The 22,660-nt window shown below is 27.4% G+C and overlaps 1 long non-coding RNA gene across 1 annotated transcript; it reads right to left on the bottom strand.

Annotated features, from left to right (window-relative positions):
- Positions 1-7,527: 7,527 nt before the first annotated feature.
- LOC129957059 (uncharacterized) lies at positions 7,528-12,474 on the bottom strand. Its single transcript, XR_008782729.1, has 4 exons — positions 12,288-12,474; positions 9,038-10,334; positions 8,667-8,681; positions 7,528-7,792 (listed from the first exon to the last, which is right to left on the bottom strand). It is a non-coding gene; the product is annotated as an uncharacterized LOC129957059 (long non-coding RNA).
- Positions 12,475-22,660: the final 10,186 nt, after the last annotated feature.

The following is a 22,660-nucleotide window of genomic DNA, read 5'->3' as shown; positions in this document are numbered from 1 at the left end:
AATACTTTTACTATATCTTTATACTTTTATTCCCTGCTTTCTTCTTATATGAGATAAAGCAAAATATGTAGCCATTTTTTTCTTCAAATTGTTTACAAAAAATGAAGAAGAAAATTTTGTCATTGTCTAATAATTTTTCCCCTTCTATGTTTAAGTAGTGGTTATATAAAATTGCGTAATATCTTTGCAAGTTGTGTGACAATATCATTATCTTTCTCATTCAAGCATTTGTACACGGGTTTCAGTCAATATTCGTGCTTTAATGAATACCTTATACAGTAAGTTTCATTTATTTAGGAACAGGAGAAGGAAACTGAGAAACAGGAAGAATTTTCCAGAACTTACAAAATTCAAATGAATTCCATTACTTTGGGTTGCCATAACCCTTTTAACATTATTCTAAATCAACGAAGTGCTACAGGGCTTTTTGAAATTTCACACTTCTAGATGATATAACATGCAACATCATGACTATTCTCTTCATTATCTTTCTAATTTATTTCAGCCCATTTTGATCCTTTTCATTCATGTTTTAGAACGATGACTGGTAAATGGGGAATAGTAAATATATATAATAATGTATGATATTGTCCCCTCTTTTTTTTGTGGATATAAACAAATATTTTTGCATACGAAATGTATATGCACACTATAAGAGAGACATACATCATATCATGAGGAATAAAAATGAACACGAAAAAAAAAACTTTGGCAAGGGTATTAAGTAAAAACCTTACAATTAAATATATTTAAAAAAATGTAAAAATATATACAAAAAAATCCAAAATGAAAAAGATATTTGATATTGCTTATAACACATCAAAACGCATGGATGTTATTTATCTTATAAAGTTTCATGCAAAGACCTCTGTAACTACATTTCGGACTCTATTTCGTTGCTCTATCCGTTTCACAATTTGTCCTCCACATAGAAAAAATTTGTCCACTACATGAAAGATTGACGGTAATTAGTCAATTTTTCTCCATGATATTGCTAAATATTATTTTTTGTAATGAAGATTGATTTCTTCTAAGTGTACTATGAATACCTGATTTCTTTCCATTCATTTTCAACACTTTTCGAAGAGATAGAGTAATATTTATAACCTTCTATTCCACCTTATAACCAGATAAATGGATGCTATTATTTCTCAAGTTTGGTACACACTCTTCGGTGAGAACTACAATATGTCTTAAAATGATTCGAGTTGTGCTTTATTTTCTTACATGGATAAATCGAGTCATACTTGCAATATAGAGGCGGTTAGAAACACGAACAAGAGTAAAATATGACAAGAAAAGGCAGGTGGAAATAATATATATATATATATATATATATATATATATATATATATATATATATATATATATATATATATATATATATATATATATATATATATATATATATATATATATATATGTATATATATATATATATATATATTAATTTATATATATATATATTAATTTAATGAATTTTTTCACTTTTATGATGATATAGGAATTGGTTTAATATTTTGTTTTCATGATAATATTTACCATTTTTTATGCTTCCCTGATAATTTATTTTATAAATTATTAATACACCATCATGCGTTTTAGTTTAAAGCACTTCAATTGCCCAACATGCCTTTCATCTGTAACATTCGACAAATATATCTAGGACAGGGATTCTTCTTTGGCGAGGTAGGATAATTAGTGCAACTGTGCTCCATTTCGTCTGAAATATTTTCTAAAATTTTTCCTTTAATCATTAAAGAAGTGTCTATAATTGAATATTTCGAAATAGCTTCGATTAATAAATAGTATTCAACAGTGTTATACTGCTATGGAAATCAAATGGGATAAAGCTAAAAATTTACAGATATGAAGCTTAATTAGCTAAGTGCACTTATATGCATGTTGTAACTATTTAGAAGAAAATATTGTTCTAACTTTAATTATTTTTTTATCTGTTTATGCTATAATTCCATAGATTTCAGAACATAAACATTTGCTATCGTCTTCAAAATTTTTTTTATGATATTCTCAATAATTTATTTCTTAATTGAGTAGTTCGTCTTGCTCATATATTAATACACATAATCCCATTGGAAACTCCTCGAATTTCCAATCGGATTTATATCTGGCGAATTACCTAGTTAATCCAAAACAGGTTATTTTTGCTCATCAAACTAATTTTTAACACGTGTTAAAATGAATCAAAATTACCAGAAAACTCTCGCAACGAAATTACAATTTTATCTTTTGGTATTGAAGCGTACTTTATAGAACTCACCATTCTCTCAAATGTTTCTAAAAAGCATATTTTGTATGAAGCAAAATATGTAAGAAACATACGGAGTATACGAAAAAATTGTGTTGGTTAGAATGGTGATGTGGAAGAAAATTTTTGATAATTCTACATGATATTCTCAAATTATTTTTTCAAAAAAAATTCAATACTTGTTGGCTGGTGTGGTGCCTATAAACTGCACGATAAGGTGCATGGAAACTACTCATTGAAACAAAAAAAAGAAATAGTACTAGAAAGAACTGCTGCAAGAGATTCTTTCCGCTGCAAAATGGCTGATATAATCAAGACGAACAAATAGAAATGAATCGAGTCTTATTATTATGCAACAAATTTTTGAATTGAAAGCTCAAAATTGTGCCTTTACTCAAATGAAACTGCAAAGAGGAGAATACTTTATAACTCTGAGAGAATCGTTTTAAAGATATTCTGAATATATTATATACCTAACCAAAGAAATTTATGAATGAATACTCAACATTCAAGCCGTCGAGTATATAAATAATAGTTACTAATTGATTTTCTTATTTTAGCATTAATTAACTTACTGAATGGTAAGAAACGGTTCAGATTTCCTTAGATTTCTACTTCATTTAATTATAAACGATAACCGTTGACAAAGAGTAAAAACTGATTAAACATTCCTATAATCAATCTATCCAGCAGTCAAATTTTGTATCAAATGAGTGGAAAAAACAATATATTTATATATTTTTTAAAGAAAGCAAAATTCATGTTAAATTAATATTGTGTAATCTGAAAATAAATATAATATTTATCCAACTGTGATATTATAATGACTGATGAAGCACGTATTTCAAGTAAAGTAAATCCTTAAATATAAATAAATTTAATATATGGTATCTCAAAAAGTGTGCGTTGAAAATTTAGTGAGGCAATTTTACAATCTTTCTGAATGTTTCGAAAAACTATTTAAAGTATTTGCTACGTAATTTTTTTATCTTTTCCAGCATTTTAATATGTCAGCTTTGCTTCGATGGAAAAATTTTACTGTGTTACAATTCACTTTTTTTACTCGTATTTATAATTAAATTTTAAAAAAAGCATTAAACTTGTGTTATTTTCGCCTTTCACACTAGATTTTAAGAAATACGATAATTTTCGAGACTCTTTTGTGAAATATATAACAGTTTTTGAAATACCAGCAAAAGTTCACTATTCTCAATTAACATTTAATTTTGGTGTTAAATGTTAATTTTCAAAACCTACAACTCTAAAAAGTATCATAAGAATTCAATTATATTTTATTGGGAGATTAATTCCAGGACGGCAAATCGGTTATAGCAAAAATAAAAACGATAGTTTTAGAGAATTAAGCAGCATTTGTAACGATTGAGTTTTCAATCTTACATTAAACCATTCCATTATTTTTCCAATTATCTAGTCAATTATTTTATCCTGTTAACAATTCATTTACTCCAAGGAATGGATTTAATGACGACTAGTAACAAAAGAAAAATAATCTGAAAGGGGTTTAATAATAACTGTGGACCTTCCTTCCAAATAAAGTACTTCGTATTACTTTCTCTATTATAAGACTAAAATTTAGCAATTTAATTTATTTTTATTTTAGCGACTGGCATCCTGTTTTATGCAATACCTATTCAAAAGTATTTCCCACTATCCATAAACAGAGAGATAAGGCAGGTGAATATTTAAAAAAGGAAAATTATAATTGGATATGAAGTGACTGATGGTATAACGATGGCATTTTACTTTGAATCTTATTATTAGTTGCATTATTGTTAATCATGTGTTTCTATGATTCCTGATGTAATGGTGAGGAAACGGATTAAAACTTTATAACTTCCAATTACCTTCTATGAAATTACACTGCAAATATACGCTTTATACTTTTAAAGAGATTTGCAGACTTAGAAACTGAAAATTAACGATTAATTTTGCTGTAATCCTATTATTATAGAGGGGTAGGTTAACATATTTGTAATATCCTTTTAAATATATTCAAATGTCAGAAATTAGAACAACAACAACAAAAAAAAGAACAATGGAATATCTAGGATATAACCGGAAGATAATTCTGGAGGAATGGTGCTTCTCCTCATTGAAAATATTGTACAAGTATTTTAAAAATTAGTTGTATATACGAGCAATATATTCAAAATAAAGTTTGAAGAATCCTAATCTTATAAAAGCGCAGCAGTTCAGTTCTTTCCATATATTTTGAATGCAACTTGTATAATCATATAAAGTATGAAAATATAGTCAAAACTATAAAAGGTGATAATGTAAATGGTAACTGTAAGCTCAATAAATGCAAAATTTTCTGGAAGAAAAGTTATCGATAACTCCGAAATATTGAATACAAACATGTTTCTGATCTATAGTATAATATAGTATAATTGCAGTCAAAACTTTAAAAGGAATTTGTGAAGGAAAAACATTCTGATTTTGCTTTTGTATGATTTATTTATATATTCTGCATGTATGGTGTAACTTATATTATTCTACTTGGAATCTTTACTGATTGCAAAAACAATAAGAAATCATAATTGCTATTCCAGCCTTTCCTAGACCAAATACTATTGCTCAATTACAGAGAATTTTGGGAATGTATAATTTTTATCGTAGACTCATTTTTATGGATGCCCTCATTAATTAAAATTTAGATGATCAGAAAATCTAAAAAGATTTTCATGATCATCGAAGTACATGAAAAATCTTTTAAATGAGCAGAAGCTGAAAAAAGTCATTTATTGCTGCTGTAAAAGCATTAGATGATGAAACCAATTTAAGCAAGTAATTGGTGGTCTACTTTAAGTGCTTAATTTTGCCATTGACAATTCTTTGATGAAGTTTTCTAATGAAAACTGGGAACAAACAGCATTTTTAACTTTAAAACATTCTAAATGTTAACAAAATTGATCACCTTATGACAAACACCATTTGAATACTTATACTTACTTCAAATAAAGAGTTTAGACAAATGCTTTAAGGTCGTGAATTTATAATATATACTGACTAAATGTTTTTGACTAATGCTTTCATAGAAACTTGGAAAAATATCCTCCAGCTTAATCCGGTCATCTAGATTACTTTTCTGAATTTTCTATTGATATTCTCTGTGTTGTCGAGACTGATAATAAAGTAAATCTATATGCATAAAGTTGAAATCAATGCGATTACAAAATTATTCACCTAATATTACAAAAAAAATGATGAAATTCAACTTCTCGATGCTGAATTTCAATCGCCCATTGAGCCTGATTTCTTTATGAAATTAAAAAACAATATTTTCCAGTTGAAAGTGTTTTTTATATTATGATATCTCCCTCGAACACCTTCGACTTACTTCACTACATATCAAACAATGAAAGCATATTTGAAAAGTTTGGTTTTCCTTTCTCATACTGAAATATCAGAAACAATGGATATAATTTCTAAGCGGTTTTCTTTGGCCAGGATCGAGAAAAGACATAAAAAATAGAGTCCTCCCTTGTGATAAATGTTAGCGAGCTAAATTATCCAAATATACCAAAGCTTCAATGGTCGACTTGATGCTCGATTCCCTTATATTCATACTGACTATACTGGAACAATTTTCTGCATCGAATTGATATAAATGTTGTCTTACTTTTAGTAAGACAGGTATACAAAGTGGCCTGAAGTAATTCCTTTAGTAAATAAGTTGGCATAAACCACAACTCATGCACTTTTTAATGGTTGGACTTCTCGCTTCGGAACGCCTGTTAGCATTATAACAAATCAAGGGAGAAATTCTGAACCTTCTTTATTCAGAGACCTGAAACGTAATGAATGACCATGGAATCCATTCTGCTTCTTATTATTTGCAAACTAATGGAATGATTGAATTATTCCGAAGGCATCACAAAAGTTTTATTATTGCCCATGAAGGCATTTGTTGGTTTGATAGTCAGCATAAGAATGATTTAAATTCAACAAGCTCTGGGCTATTCCATGGTACTATGCTACCTTAAGTTTACCTTCTGGTCGTATTTCTACAGATTTTTTCCAAATACACAGATTCTATTAAAACCATTAAACGATACATACTAATATTTTATGTTGCTTAATTTTTATTAACTAAGAGCATCTTAAAAAAATCTTAATGTTACCTACTTCAATCTGGACTCTAATTACAGATCTAGATTTCTGTACAATACTATAGACAATTGACCATGTGAAAATATTACACTGTGATAGTTAATAATCAGTCCAATTTTCTCAAACCTATGATCATGTGATTTATTGATGGCCATGGCGAAAGTTAGTCTCACTGGAAATTGCAACCTTTTCAATATAAATAGCATATCTGCCTTATTTTTTGAATCAGTAGTAATATGTAATACATGAACAATGCCGCGTCACCAGTCAACATCTTAATATGAGAAACGCAGCCTTTATTCTTTTCGGTCAAACACCAAGAACCATCGCTGGATGTCCCATTACTATTAAAAAAACCAATGCAGGTTTAACACTAGTATTTCTTGGGTATTAATACTGATTGCTAGCCGAGAGACGAAAGAATTCCATTACTCGAGAAAGATAAACAAACCTGGAAGTTATTCATTAATGTTGCCACAAATGGCGTTTCTAAATGTAGAATTAGCATATAATATTGTTTTAAACTCATTGCCTATTAATTTGGTGTTAATGAAAACTTTACTTTTCCTTCTTTGTCACCATTTCAAGTCAAGTGCGATATAATTACTTACTACAGCGTAATAATAATTTTCATTATATTTCAAACAATGCTGGCAAAACAAATTAAATGTTAATGGTCAGGTGACTCGCTACATACCATTTGCAAAGTGAATGAAATGCAATGTTTTCATAATTTTTTATATAATAGATTGATTTATGCATATTTACCGACTTAAGACTTTTTATTTATTTCGTATTCCTGTTTCGAATTATCAACAAGAATTTTTAGATAAACTGAATTTTTCATATTTTTATCAACAAAATAAGAGGATTTTGAAAAAGAAATTAGTGTATACATATTATTATTCTGTAGTATTTGTGCCAAATTTTTAAAATATATAAGCATTCTTCCTTAATAAAAACCTGAGGAACAAACTGAAAAAAAAAAAAAACCCAACAAATAAATATAGTTAAATATTCTGTGAAAGCATTTTCTATGTATGATGAAAATAATAAAATATTATTTATTTTAATTTTTACCCATGAAAAATAGAATTCACATTAAAGAACTGAAATAAAAGACATTTTTTTTTCAATATTCTATTTATTTTCTGAAATTTTTACATTGTGGAAGCATCTAATAGCATGCATGCAAAAATTATAGGAATTAGGTTTAGCAAATTACAGTCGGTTGCTTAAAATAAATAGCGATACATAATTGTTTCAATATGTAATTTGATCAATCATACTCAGATTTGCTATTGTCTACATTTTCTCTTAAGGATGGCTATGAAGCTTATCCTGTTCCGAAGAAGTTGTCCAAAACACTAGCGGCATCATCAAATAAATCTGTAAAAAAAAGTTGTTGAGTTTTAATTATGTTATATTATCTGACTTTCTTTTAATTAATATTTGAATAATATTTTTTAAATTTTTAGGGATAAAATTTGGAAAAAAATATATGCTTTATGATAAAAAAAATATATAAAAAGTTATTTGAATTTAATATCTTTACAGATTCATATTCAAGAATAAATTCTTTGAGAAACAATTTTTCATTCTAAAATTGTGAGGTAATTTTTCAGAAATTGAAAGCGCGCATTTTTGAGATTTTGATAATTCTACTTGTAAGTGATTTCAAGAGATAAATATTGTAAAAGTGTTAAGATATTGAGAAATCCAAAAGGCAGTAAAAACAGAAATGCAACACTTGACACACCTTTAATGCGAATAAATTTGAGTATTGTTATTTCGTGTTATTTGATGTTCTAGATATTTCAATAATGGAATCATTCGGAAATAGCAAAGTGGCAAATACGAATTCTTAGAGTCAAAGAGCAGCCTTTCATAATTGGAACAATTAAGCATTTAAAAGTTATTTAGAGATAAAATTAGTCTATGATGATATTAGAGCTTTGAAATTAAAAAAAAGACTTATTTCAAATTGTGGGAAGATCTTAAAACGATTTAATTAATGAAAAAATCTTAAGCATGTAATTATTAACTGTTATAATGACATTTTGTAAATCTAATTTGTTTTACATTTACAATTAAATTATCTTTCATTACTTATTTTCTTGCACCGTTACGTAAAAGTCATAAAATTTCAAAATAATAATAATAATAATTTCTTTTTAAAGAGTTTGAGAACTTTTATATTTAGAATATATCAAACTCATTAAAATGTTTAAAAAAAATAAAAACTAAGTTATCAAATACTTACTGCCATTGTGACCGGCTGAAAAAAAAAACATCATGTGTTATTTATGTGAAATTTAATGAAAAAAAAGATTAAATAATATAATAGCACTTGAATAAAATATTTTATTATCAGTTTAATATAACCACATTTAAGTTGTACTTTGAAAAACAATCTACTTTTAAAAGGAATTTTTTTAGAAATCACTTATAAAACTTTCCTAACTAAATTTCTTAGATTATATAAATACAAGTAGGATTCATTATTCAGTTATTTCTCAAAACAATGAAATTTTTACAGATATTTTGAAAAAACAAACAAACAAAGTTCAATTATAATTCAGAATGAGAAAATATATATTTTGTTAATAAATGACAATTTTAAATTATATTTACATTAAACATTTTAAACGACAAATCAGCACATATCTTATTAAAGCTACTTTTGAATGATAGTATTACATATAGTAAAGTATATCATTATGGGGTAGGAAAAAAACGTTTAAGGATATAAAGTTATAAATATTTCTTACGTTCCGCTGTAATAAAAAAAAATCAATACCGTCATAATTTAAATCTGCATATAAATTAAAGATGCATTAATTCATATATAAAATAAAAATCAATATATATATTGTATTTAGGATTCATTCAAATAAACGATTTTTTAAATCGTAATTAAACTATTACAATTAAGGAATATGAAAATATTCATTAAAAATGTTTATATTTTTAATATGAAATTAAATATATTTCTAATATAAATTTAAAGTTGTTATACAAATATTATACATTGTTATACATTTCTTATACAAACATCAAATTTTGGCTCAGCATTATAGACATTTCAGATCCGTATATTTCTTTGTCTTAGTTTTACATGTTAATAACAAATACAGCAAAGATGATATAATAAATTAACGTGCATTAAAAACAAAACTATAGAATAAAATCATTTAAAATATCTTACGTTCAGCTGTAATAAAAATAAATAATTCATTAATTTTTATAACACAATATTAACACAAGTATAATAAAAAGAATATATTTCGGCATATGCGAATGAAGTGGTTGTTAACATTTGTTTTGTTATTAATAGTTTAAATGATTATTTATTAATAGTAAATTTAAAGCATATTTAAAGAAATTATGTTTGAAAAAGATATTTTTCTCATAACAAGGATTACATATTCCCCTAAACATATAATTTAAAAATAATCTAAAATTTTATTTATCCTTTTTGAACATAAAAATTGTGCAGTGAATATTTGATTATTATAATCTATAGGTCGCGTTAATTTGACTTTTTGTACTTAGAACGCTCAAGATTTTCTTGGTGGTCATAAACTTATACAGAACTGATTAAAATTGGTTTAATTTTTAAAAATATCAAAATTGGCTTTATTTTTAAAAATATCATGTGAGATGAGTTGACTAAAATAACGGAAATAGAATATCTTTACAATAGTAAAGCAAAATTAATTATTTGCTTAAATAGCATTATTTATAATTAATATACCTATTACTTGAATTGGAATACTTGAAAATAAAAAAAAAAATGATAGTTATTTAATCAGAACATCCTCTTATCAAAATAAGCATAAATTTAATTTCTCTAGACCTTATGATGTAATCGTCACTTCTCCCTTTTAGTTTTTAAGATAAATAAAAGGAAATGCATTCTTACCCAAAGCTATAAATAAAAATAGTGAAAGAATATTAGTGAAAAGGTTTTAATAGAGAAATAATAAATGCATGATTAACAAGAAAATCTTCATAAATTAAAAATATCCAATAAAAATAAAAAGATATTATCTAAATATAGATAATATAATCTGGATTATCAATATTTAAAAAAAGAAGAGTTGAATTCATAAAATGAATACGTTTGGAAATATGCTAATATTAAACAAATCATACGCTCTAAATGAAACATTTCAGAACTGGTTATAGAGGCACAGTTGTAGGAAAAATATATTAAAAACTAAGCAAGAAGTTTAATTTTAATTTATCTGCAAAATATATTAAAAAATAATGTTTCTCACATAAAAAGTGTATGTTTTATAATGGCGCCAATTAATACTTTGCAAATATTTCCGTTTATTATTTTAAAATTATACAGCAATATTATCTATAAATTGGCGGAATTGACTATTAATTGACACGTTTTGAGACAGAAAATTTGCACTCAAAAGCTTTATTTCAAATCAGACTAAATAATTACAGGAGCCATCAGATTTTTCTAAATCTTGATATTTGTTTAACTACCAATTAGTTATTTTCATATATCCAGGTTACCTAGTGAAAATGGATGTTGAAATGTATGTGCAATTCTAGAATTGCGTATTTTTCAATATGGTCTTGTGATATTAACAAGAATATTCCACTTCACGAAACTATCAAATTTCATCTCATTTTTTTAAATGTTGGTTGAAGTTGGTGTAAGGAGGGATAGAGGAATCCGAGTGTCGACAAAAAGAAGATTACGTATAAATAAGCAGGCATAAATTCTGCAAAATAGAGTCAAACAGGTTGTAATGGCTTTATTTTGTTGGCTTATAGTAACTTTATTGCTTTCTTTGAAGATTTATCTTTGTTTTCTTGATTATTTGAATTAATTCACTAAAAATAATTTGCTTAAGGCATTAACGTTAAGCAGTATTTTTTTTCAGACTATCTATCAATAGTTACAGTTGAATAATCGACTTAAAACTTTCTTATACATATGATATGTGTATGTATTGAAAACAAATGTAAATCGACTAACCAAAACCCAGAATTTGGAAAAGTGGATTAAAATATTAGTATATAAGGCAGAAATAGAAAATCATACATTCAGTTAACGATAACCAAAATACATTTTTCTAATGATTCAAAGTGCAAGTTTTAATACTTGTGACCACCAACAAAAATATAATTTTCAATGTATTAGATTAATATTTACTACTAAAGATCACGTATATTTTATATCGACACTTTGAATTTTAATTCGAATTTTATATGATATTACCGAGATTGCAAATAGATAAAAGTTAAATCTGATGAATTAGGCGAACGAAAAATATCGACTTTCTACGGATGAAGTTTTTTTCTGTATCTTCTTTGTACAATTTCTGTTTATATTACTCATTTTTAGAGGCAGTAGGAGAATTATATTGGGTAACATGAAGTTTATATCTGAACTCGAAACTACCTCTCCATCACTATATTTGCAGGAGAATATTTGGATTTTGAAACATATCAGCAGTTCCGCTTCTTCAATAAATACTTGTTGCTCATGATTCAAGCAGATAATGATGATTTATTACACAAAAGCACTGATCATTTATTTGAACAATCCATTTCTCTGATACGTCTGATTATTTTTTCTTACGTAGCCCTTAATAGACAGCTACTCTTTTTAACCATCAATTTAATATTAAATTTTTTTAAACACCATGGAGGAAAAAAAACACATTTTGATTTATTTCAAATGTCTCCCTGAATTTTCCTTCGAATAAATTGTATGAAAAATAAAAGAATAGTAATGTTTTGCCTTTTAGAATACCTTTCCAAGCAGGATATAACGAGATTAAATCTGTATTTTATCTAAATGTTGACTATGAAAAAAATAAAACTAGAAATCATCTATGAAAAATACACTTACCCAATCCTAAAAGAGCTGCAAAAGCCAAAGCATTCAAAACTTGGGAAAGCATTGTAAAGACTGTTCTCGGCTAAAAAGCTTCAACTGATTTTGGGGTACTTGGCTTCGAGTATATATATTCTCGAAATGAATCACAAATGGGGTTTAAAATAGTACTAAAAAGGAAAAATAATCAACTGAAAAACTCTTTTTCTATTTTCAGTATTTTTAAAGCAATAACTTCGATATTAGTATGGATTAAATACGATTCCTAGCATTAAGAGATCTGTTACAAAACCATAAAAAATGATTTATGGATTCCCATATTATTATAATAAATAAATTTTAGAATTTTTTGAAGACATTTATTCGCCGTTATAAGATGTTTGTAAAAACCTATCTAAGTTTTCATGGTTAATATTTTTGTTACGAACAAACCATTATTGAGAACATTCTCAAATTTTATACTTGGAACTCAACTACTAGATAATTATTTTTCGAATGAAATCAATTATTTTATAACTGAAATTAAATGATTTTATTTTAAATAATGTTGCTTTTTGAATATTGAATGTAACGAAAATTCAATATCTGTAATTGTTAAATAATAAGTTATATATTTTTCGTTCCCCACTCATGTAAAGTTGAAGAATGTGTTTTAAATCTTATTCACCAAAACGTTTTTCGCATGGATTTAATTCGCATTGGATTTAATTCGCATGGATTAATTTCGCATGGATTTAAAATCAAATTATATCAAGAAGTAAGAAATTTGTTGTTTTAGATCCTAAAATTGGATGAAATTATAATCAACCATTGTCTGCATTGTGTATTATATATAGAGAAAATAAATCTTGGTGATTATGTCTTACTTACCTGGCAGTACAGTTTATGCATAATCCATTCAATGTTAAAAATATATAAAAATTACCACTTAAAGGTTCCCATTAGAAATATATTTGTATTTTTCTTTTGTTTATCAACAGGATTTTCAATGGTTTTAATTACTTCGAATTCCATGTGCCTTTTTAGTGACTCAAAATTTACTTATTTAAGCTAATGTTTAGCTTCACACTCAATTTTTTTGTTAGCTAAAATGTTTTGAATTAATTCCATTTGTTTTTTAGAAATTAAGTCAAACATTTTCACTATGTATAAAAGGAAAACCTTTTTAGTATCTGTTAAAGAAATTCAACAGTTTTGATAATTTTTGTATTTAGTTATTTTGATTTTTATTTCAGTCAAGATAAAATAATTGCAATTTACATCTGTAATTTTTTTCCTTGACAGATTTTCTTCTTCTACTTTATATGACAGAAAATAAAGGTTAAGCTTTAAAATTTTTTTTTGGTTTGCTTACGCAAAAAATGCGACAGAAAATAAATGTTTTTCTTTAATAAATTTTTTTGTTTTAACATTCGAGCTGAAATTCTATAAGTTTACGTATTATCTCTTGGATGAAAACATTCTCTTAACTATGCAACTTTTTCAGTTTCTTTTTTTCCTTTAATGACTACTTGATACAATATTTTTCAACTATTTATAAATAGAAGGAGGAAACTATGAACTCTCATCAGGGCACTGAACATTCCTTGATTAGTTTCCTTCTTAGTTTATTGTAATATTGGCTATAATTGGCTCATTCGTATGAATAATCTTCTGGTAGGCAATGACCTCCAGGTATCTTAACAAAAAGAAAATACATTTACTATATTAAATTATTTCAAGTTTCATGCAAAATAAGAAATATTATTTATCGTTGTTTACCTCTACAATGCAAACGATTTTGATAAATGAGAGCAATATACCATTAGCATATGGATATTTTACAGAAATTCGAATGCTGACGTGTGAATAAAATTTTATTTAAATATTAATTATATATATATATATATTAAAATCAGTTCCTTTTAAAATACGTATGGACTCTCAGGACTATTTGACTGCAAGACGACTAGATACTTTCCTGTTAAATATGTATTTTTTTCGATTCTATCATGCCTTTTGTAATTTCTAAATAGTGAGAAAGCAGTTTTAGTCAGGATTAAAATTATTATAATTCTATACGAGTTTTGAAAAAAAAGGAAATGATTTATTTAAAAAAATTTATTCCGCATTTCTTGAAAATAAAAGCCTTTAGACTCATCTTTAATTTTATTGAATTTATTTATGCAGACTTATTATATTAGTATCTAAATTCTTGTTTGCTATTTTTTATGCATGACTTTTGTAAACATGGAGAGTTTTTAATTGCTTCGTAATTAATAAAAATCTTAATAAATTACATTATATTAAAAATCTCATTTCTGATAATAAAAACAAACTCATTTCTGATAAAAACAAACGCGATATCTTTTACTGTTTCAAATGTTTTATTCTTTTCTATTTTTCGCTTTTGTCTTAAATGTACAATTACGCAGCTGATTTAGCTAAATATACATATATCTCTATATATATGTATATTTAGCTATGTTATATTATCTCTACTACTAATAAAGACGAAAGTGCGTGTCTGTTGTGGTTTTGCAGGACATGCCATTAAACCATAGGTATCCAGCGAAAGTGATGCCGTTTTCCATTGGGAAAGAGAATGTTTGATGGACAACAATATTTTTATAATTGATATGATCATCCACTTTAGAAGAGTGGGCGTCATAGAGCCAGTAATTTAGAAAATGATGGGAACTCTAAGTTAGATCGAAAACTACCAAATTAGGCACAGATACACATTGAAAATAGATAATGTCCAACTAAGAACTATTTTTTAAATTTTAACTATATTTTCAATTAATTAAACATTAAACGAAATTTCAACAACTTCCTCTCAAAACCGCAGAAAATTTTATATATAAAAAAGGAATTTTATATCATCTTGAAATTTAAACGGTTATCTTTTTAATGATATAAATGACATAATTCTGTGCAGTTGTTTCCTTATTTTTAAATAATTTTTAAAATACATTTTAAAACTTATTTTATAACCTTCTATTTCATGATTGTAACTGTTTTTAATATTTTTACAAATATTTCATTTAGGATTTTTTACAGATCAACTTTTGTATTATATGATTATTAAGATTTTAGCATGAAATAGGCTTGATGATAATGTCTATGGCAATTTTTATAATGTCATCGGCAATCTATCAATAACTCAAGTGCATAGTGAAATGACATTTTCAAAGCTAATTATCACTAAGCAAATGTTAACTCAGATAAACACAGATAAAGAAACATTTCATTATCTGGTGATAACTTCGGAGCCTATGTATTGATTCCAGTTAAAGGAAATTATTAGAGATTTGGATGTGGATATAATTATTAATAGATCTACACACTAACATCTAGAGAATTGAAATGCTTGTTGACTCCTTAAAAAAGTGAATTCTTTACTGCACTCTTGAGTTGTTGATCTCCAATGGTAAGAAGAATTCTTTAAAAATATTACAGTGGTAAATACATTATTTTAAATATTATATAAATTAATAGTTGACCACTTTGAAATTGATCATAAAACCTTTATTACTATAGAGTAGTGGTCAGCAAACTCATTATTTCAGCAAACTAACAGAGGCAATTAACAAGAGTTTAACGACTAAAATCTCTTTTGAGAGATTATTTTAAAGAAACTATATAGGTAGGTATATTATTATTCAATTAATTAGGCTACTCTTACACTGATTTCTACTAACAACATCCTCAACTGATCCTTGGCTCACGAGCTATTGTTTGCCGACTACTGCCAGAGATCAATGGATAAATGAATCATTTGGCGCCACTCTAGCTCTTGAAAAAATATTGTGGACCTGGACATTTTTTTCAATCACTGCAGCAATAACGACTTCCCACTTTCCTTTGAAATTTCCTCCCTTTCTCTTCCTGACAACACATTCAAGTCCCAGTCTCATGAAATTTAGTAATAATTTTTTTTCAATTCATTCATCGACATAAGTCTATTTCGGAAGCCTTTCAAGCATGGCTAACTTTACTTCATTTCCTATAAAACAATATGACAATTAAAGCTCGTTCGCTCTTCTCAAAAATCATGATGGAAAATGATTTTACATCATTGATTACTGTTATTTTAAATTTTTCTAAAGAATTTATCATATAGCATGAAAAGCACCATTTAGTGATAAAATTATGGTATTATTTTTTGCAGTTTTTCCAATTGCTCAAATAACGCAAAAACCAAGCATTAATGTAGTATGTCAGTCAAAATGAGTTCTACACAGCTCGTTCTGATTGACTTCTTCACATATTTGAGTGGAATGAGCTTAATACGTTATATTCATAATGTTTTCAAATAATACATGCATGATTGTTTGAGTTCAAACTCGAAACAAAGCTTATAACGATAACGGTAGATAATGTAATTTGAGTAAACAGTAGATAAAAACAATATCGTTAAAATTTTATTTCCAAGTCCAATAATCCTTTCTCGTCTAGCATTTGTTATATTCTACCAACAAATTTAAATCCTTGCAAATGAAATAGAAAAAAATTTACAAAAATAAACGATTAAGATTTAAATTATCCGTTTAAACTGTTCAGACTCTTTTGTAATTATCCTGTAGGTTGTTTATGCTCTTTACTGTTCATTCCCTCCGAAAAAGGAATTCGATGATTGTTAAAGATAGAATTGAGGAAAATTTATGTGGTTGTTCATAATTACAGATCTCTTCATCTATGAAAGTAGACTTTTGCACTTATGATTACTTTGTCTGTTGTACGACTAATAAATATAGAAATTGATATTTTACTTTAGCGATAATTTTCCTATTTCAGGTAACACCGTTTTAATTTCTTTTCTGTATCTACAAACAATAAGATAAGGAAAATAGTTTAAAGAAAGATAAATCATGATTGAATGCAAATTGATTGAGGGAATAAGATTGTATTGTACCTTGGTTCTTACTACTATTTTCTAATGGTGAATGTTCCTAATTATGGATGCGATGAAAGAAACATTATTTCAATTGTTTTAAAAGAAGCACATAGCATATGTGTGCTTGAGACTTTTAAATAAATTAACAAAACTGAAAAAGGATTTTTTTATTTTACTATTATCCTGTGAATATAGAGAGGTATTTCAATTTATATGTCATATTTTTTTAGATGCAGATAAATAGTAGAAAATTTTAGATATTATAGTGAAGGAACTAAAAATATGCCAGAATGTTGTGTTTATTCACCTTTGAAAGTATTTGCTGTATGTGGAAAAAAAAGTTATTAAATGTATGAACAAAAATATAAGTTTTAAGAATTTGCATATAATAAATGATTTCTATCCTGGTTTCCTGTGAGATTATTTTGCAAATGGATGATGTAATCAGTTAAATTATGACGATATATCAAAAGCCATAAAACTATGATGCAAATATGCTTTCTTATTGTGAATCGATTAAAATTTTTTCCTTATTTTACAAACTTGCTATTTTCTTCCTATTTCAAACAATAACACCATGCTCACAAGACATTTAAGCAGCTGTATTTTTATTAGCCACACAACTAGGGTAATGGAATTAATTTCCCATGGCTTCAAATATCAGTTAAACATGATTTCTATTGATGAAGTAAGGGCTACTGCAACCTCATTTACCATTATAAATGCCCATGTACTGAAGTGTTTCGTTTGAAGGAGGTTGCTCCTCTACACCGTTTTGTTTGATTTAAAAACATGTATAAAAAAAAAACAGTGCATATTTAAAACGCCTGGAAAAATATAGATTCTGTGAGGGTCTGTGTAACAAGCTGAGCGAGACCTGAGGTGTTTTAATTCTTACATTTGCCGCCTGCGCAGTATGGGTTTTATTCTTTTTGAGTGGTTTTGTTGTCCTGGTTATATTTTCTGTACTGACTGTTACGGTTGGATTTGGCTGCTACATGGCCTCTTTTTTACGCTCTTTATATATTTAGATATCGAAAAAACATTTTTTTTCCTTTCATGCTGCCCTTCTAGATTTGTTTTATACGAAACCAAATTTATTGCATTGGGGATGGGGTGATTCGTATTTACCATTTATACATTTTACAAATTACATATTTTATATGTTTTTTTATATTCTTAAATTTTTTACTGATGCCTGTTTTTAATGTTCCAAAAGGGTTTTAAAAGTTTTAAATATTTTTGAATTTTTAATATTTTAAAATAAATTGAAACTTTCCTGTTGCCTAAGTTTTTTTTTTTAAATATTTTTATCATGTCTAAAAATTTCATTTAATTATATATTTTATGTAATGTTTCGCTTTTTTTTGTAATTAATTGCTGATCTTGGTTGGTGATGCATGTGCGTTTTTGCGCATGGTTTCCCCACTGGTCCACTATAGGCCTATCATGTCGGGTAGGTTGGGCCCTTGTGGGTTTTAAGTAAGAAAAGGCTTATTTGCTGCAGAATTTGACCAAAGAAAGAATGTAAATATCTCTGAAAAATTCAATTGAAGCAGGTTACTCCTTTTACAACGTTATTTACGCGCATTAACAATATTGTTATGAAGTTGAAAGAGAAAACAGCTCATTTCTTTTCATATTAACTCTTTTTTTTATAGAAAAATACCTTTGATAAGAATATTATATGAAGGAAAAGAAAATATATTTTATATAATATACGAAATCAAAGTATATCAAATTTACTGTTATGTATAAATGTATTATAGATAGTCTGCAATCAACATTTCCTTATGGTAAAAATTTCTCACCATATTAATCTGCAGTCGACACAAATTTTATTCTAAAATGTCTAAATCGAACTAAAATAAATTGCAACTCTGAATTAATGAAATATGACTTCCATGTTCAATATTTGTACAAGAAAAATAAAACAAACAGTTTCCGCTCATTCTTTAAAGTTTAGAAAACTCAGAGAGATGTTGAAATTTTTTTAGCAAATTACGTTGTTACAATTATATGCAGGAAATTTTATCTAAGAAAGGAAACAAGACTGAGTTAATTAGGAATAAATATTCTTTCTTTTCATTTGCATATAAAAAAAACTGTTCAAGTTTCAGCAATCATCAAAAAAATTTTGTGTCGTGACCAATGAGAGGCACAATCAATAGGGCTAACAGATAACAATAAAAAGATGGTATGAAACGCATTTAGAGCTTATATAGTTTCTAAATAAAATTTTTATAAAATTGCTAAGATGGGATTTTAGATTAATGTAAACTTTGAGGAGTTGACTCAGAATTCAAAGGGAAGTCTCAAAGCTATAAATTAGAAAATAATTTTAAGAACATGGGCAGATTGAAATTATTACGTATATATGGGAAACTCATAGTATTAGAGTTCTCTAAATTATAAAAAAAGAGAAAATTTTGAGGTTTTTATATTTTTATATCGTTTAACATATCTTTTAATTATTTTATGCTATTATTCATTTCTTACCCTTTTTAGAACAATTTAAAGCCGTTGAATATTAATTTTAGTTTCAATCTAAAATTTGATTCAAATTTTGTTATCATTTATTCTATAATATATTTTATTTCTTTAAGAATGCTTATTCAATTTGACTTTAAATTACAGAAAATATGCTAATAAACTGATTTCTACGTATCAAAAAATCTATGGTATTCTATTAGCTATTTTTATTATAACTGAAACTCTCCTTCTGCGTAATAATACAGCAATTATTTTTTTGAGAACAGAGTATGGAAAGAAAGTTATAATCATTTGTAATATACATTTTTTACACCTAAATTACATCATACTTATTCAGAGTCATTCATAACTCTCTCATTGTGCTATTTTTTAAAAATAGTTTTGGAGGATGACCTATCGTGTCGGGGTTTTGTTTTGTTCGTATTGCTAATAGGACATGAAATTCATACTAAACGTTAAACCGGCAGTGTTATGCACATATCAACATATAAATTCCAAAAGCGTTAGGCAACATATTAATCACAAAACGTTATTCTATAGATATGCAGCTTAGTAAACCTATATAAAGCGCAGTGGGAATGTTGGTACTTCAATCAAGAGTTCACACATGCTGACAAATGATTTTGGCTGTGACAGTTCATGGTGAATTGGCTACATCTTTATAATCAAAGTGGGATGAATATCGCGAAAGCCTTGCATGATTTATGATCGAAACTATAAAAAAATAAGTGACACATTCCCAGCGATCTCTGTGTGATTTAGCAAACAAATTCAAAGAAACTTCTTGCAAATTTGATAGATTGCGATTCGGATGACCAGCTGTTCCTGAAAACATTATTAGGGAAGTGCATCACATAGTGACTTTAGGACACTTGCAAATTACAAGCAGTACAATTCGTGTACTGAATATACCGAAAAAATAGTCCTAAAGCTAATGCGATCTATACTCTGCATATTTCCATACAGGTACCAGCGCGTATAGGCGTTGGACATGGAAGACCATCAACAACATATCGACTCTGCAAATGAATTTCTTATCCGATATGATGGTGATAACGAGCCTCTTAGCGTTTTATGGGCAGGCCTCTATCTTAACTGGCAATGTCAACACCAAAAATGATGTGCACTGGGCAGACACGATTCCATATTTTTCGGCTGCTATAGCTTTATATGAAGCCATAGGTACTCTGTAGTTGGGTATTGTAGACAGAATTGTTCTCTACTCACACTTCTCTGAAGATTCGATACCAACGGGGTTGTAGGCAGAATTGTTCTCTACTTATACTTCTCTGAAGATTCGATACCAACTGGGTTGTAGGCAGAATTTTTCTCTACAGATACTTCTCTGAAGATTCTATACCAACGGGGTTGTAGGCCGAATTGTTCTCTACTTATACTTCTCTGAAGATTCGATACCAACGGGGTTGTAGACAGAATTGTTCTCTACTTATACTTCTCTGAAGATTCGATACCAACGGGGTAGTAGGCAGAATTGTTCTCTACTCACACTTCTCTGAAGATTCGATACCAACGGGGTTGTAGGCAGAATTGTTCTCTACTTATACTTCTCTGAAGATTCGATACCAACGGGGTTGTAGGCAGAATTGTTCTCTACTTATACTTCTCTGAAGATTCGATACCAACGGGGTTGTAGACAGAATTGTTCTCTACTTATACTTCTCTGAAGATTCGATACCAACGGGGTTTGTAATATGCTATGTGATAGCTATTATGATTGCTGCAGCTCAGAGCACGGAATGACATCGTTTAGATGCAAGATGGCTCACCCCCATAAATAATGACATTTGTCTACAATATTATGAATAAACATTTTTGGAACGCATCATCTCACGCGATTTTCAATTTCCGTGGCCTCCGCTATGCCCCAGAGCTGACATTTGCACATGCGTTAGTTTTTGTGATATACTTACCTTTTAAGGTTTTCGAATGTGTTGTGCCCTTAGCAACAACAACAACAGCAAAAAAAGTGGGTGTTGCCATTCGAAAATTTGGAGTTTCTCTTCTTATAACCTCAACCGTGAACTTTGTTGTCGTTTATGCAATTCAGAGCTCATGCCACAAAATAACTATACCTGATATTTCATTACGAAAGAATAAAAAGACAAGCAGTTGGTTATTCGTATATCAGCAAAATTTTTTATTTCTCTCTGCATTAATTCTATCATCAATTTTTGCTACTCATAAACAAATATGAAATGCTGCTCCACTTTATTTTTTACCAACAGATATAAAAAAAGTAGTACATTTAATCACTGATAAAAGTAATTTCATATTCTTTTTTTGCTGACATCCGGTTTAAAAAATCGAAAAAAAGTGTATTAGTATTTTTTGATTAAAAGCAAAGAAATATATGTAATTTAACTTACATTCTTCAACTAAATATATTAAATGAAGTAATAAAATCAATAAACAAATTACAATTCGTAATAGTGCATGTAGATGTATTTTATCAAAGTGAACATAATTGTACTTAAGAATTTGACAAAAGATAATTAATTTCTGCATTTATTCTTAAAATTTTAAAATTCTTTTCCGAGAGGATATATTTAACATTTAATTGAATGAAACAGAATTATTTGACAATTGATTGTTCATATTATTGAGAGGAAACAAAAAAATTACAAAAATTTTTTTTTAAAAATCAGTGATAAACTCTTATTTTCTGTGTAACTATTAATTATTCAAAAAAATTAAATTTAGAATTTTGTGTAGCTTTTGTGTTGTAATACATTTTTGCTTATGACGAGAAATTCTTACAAAATTTCATTTTCCAATGCTTATTCTTTTCGAGATTAAATGAAATGAAATTTATAGTTTTAAAATTTTATTCCATCGGTTTCTATCCTTCTTTTAACTATGAAGCAAAACATGCGAAATTGCATACTGATAAAAATAATGGGAAACTAGAATAATTATCAGTATTTCATGAATAAATAAAATTATGCAGAATTCTGTGATTTCCAATGCATAGAAAATAAATATCAGATACATTTTT

The sequence above is a fragment of the Argiope bruennichi genome, chromosome 2, assembly GCF_947563725.1.
Source record: "Argiope bruennichi chromosome 2, qqArgBrue1.1, whole genome shotgun sequence".
Classification (NCBI taxonomy): domain Eukaryota; kingdom Metazoa; phylum Arthropoda; class Arachnida; order Araneae; family Araneidae; genus Argiope; species Argiope bruennichi.
This window is presented reverse-complemented; position numbering and strand designations above follow the sequence as displayed.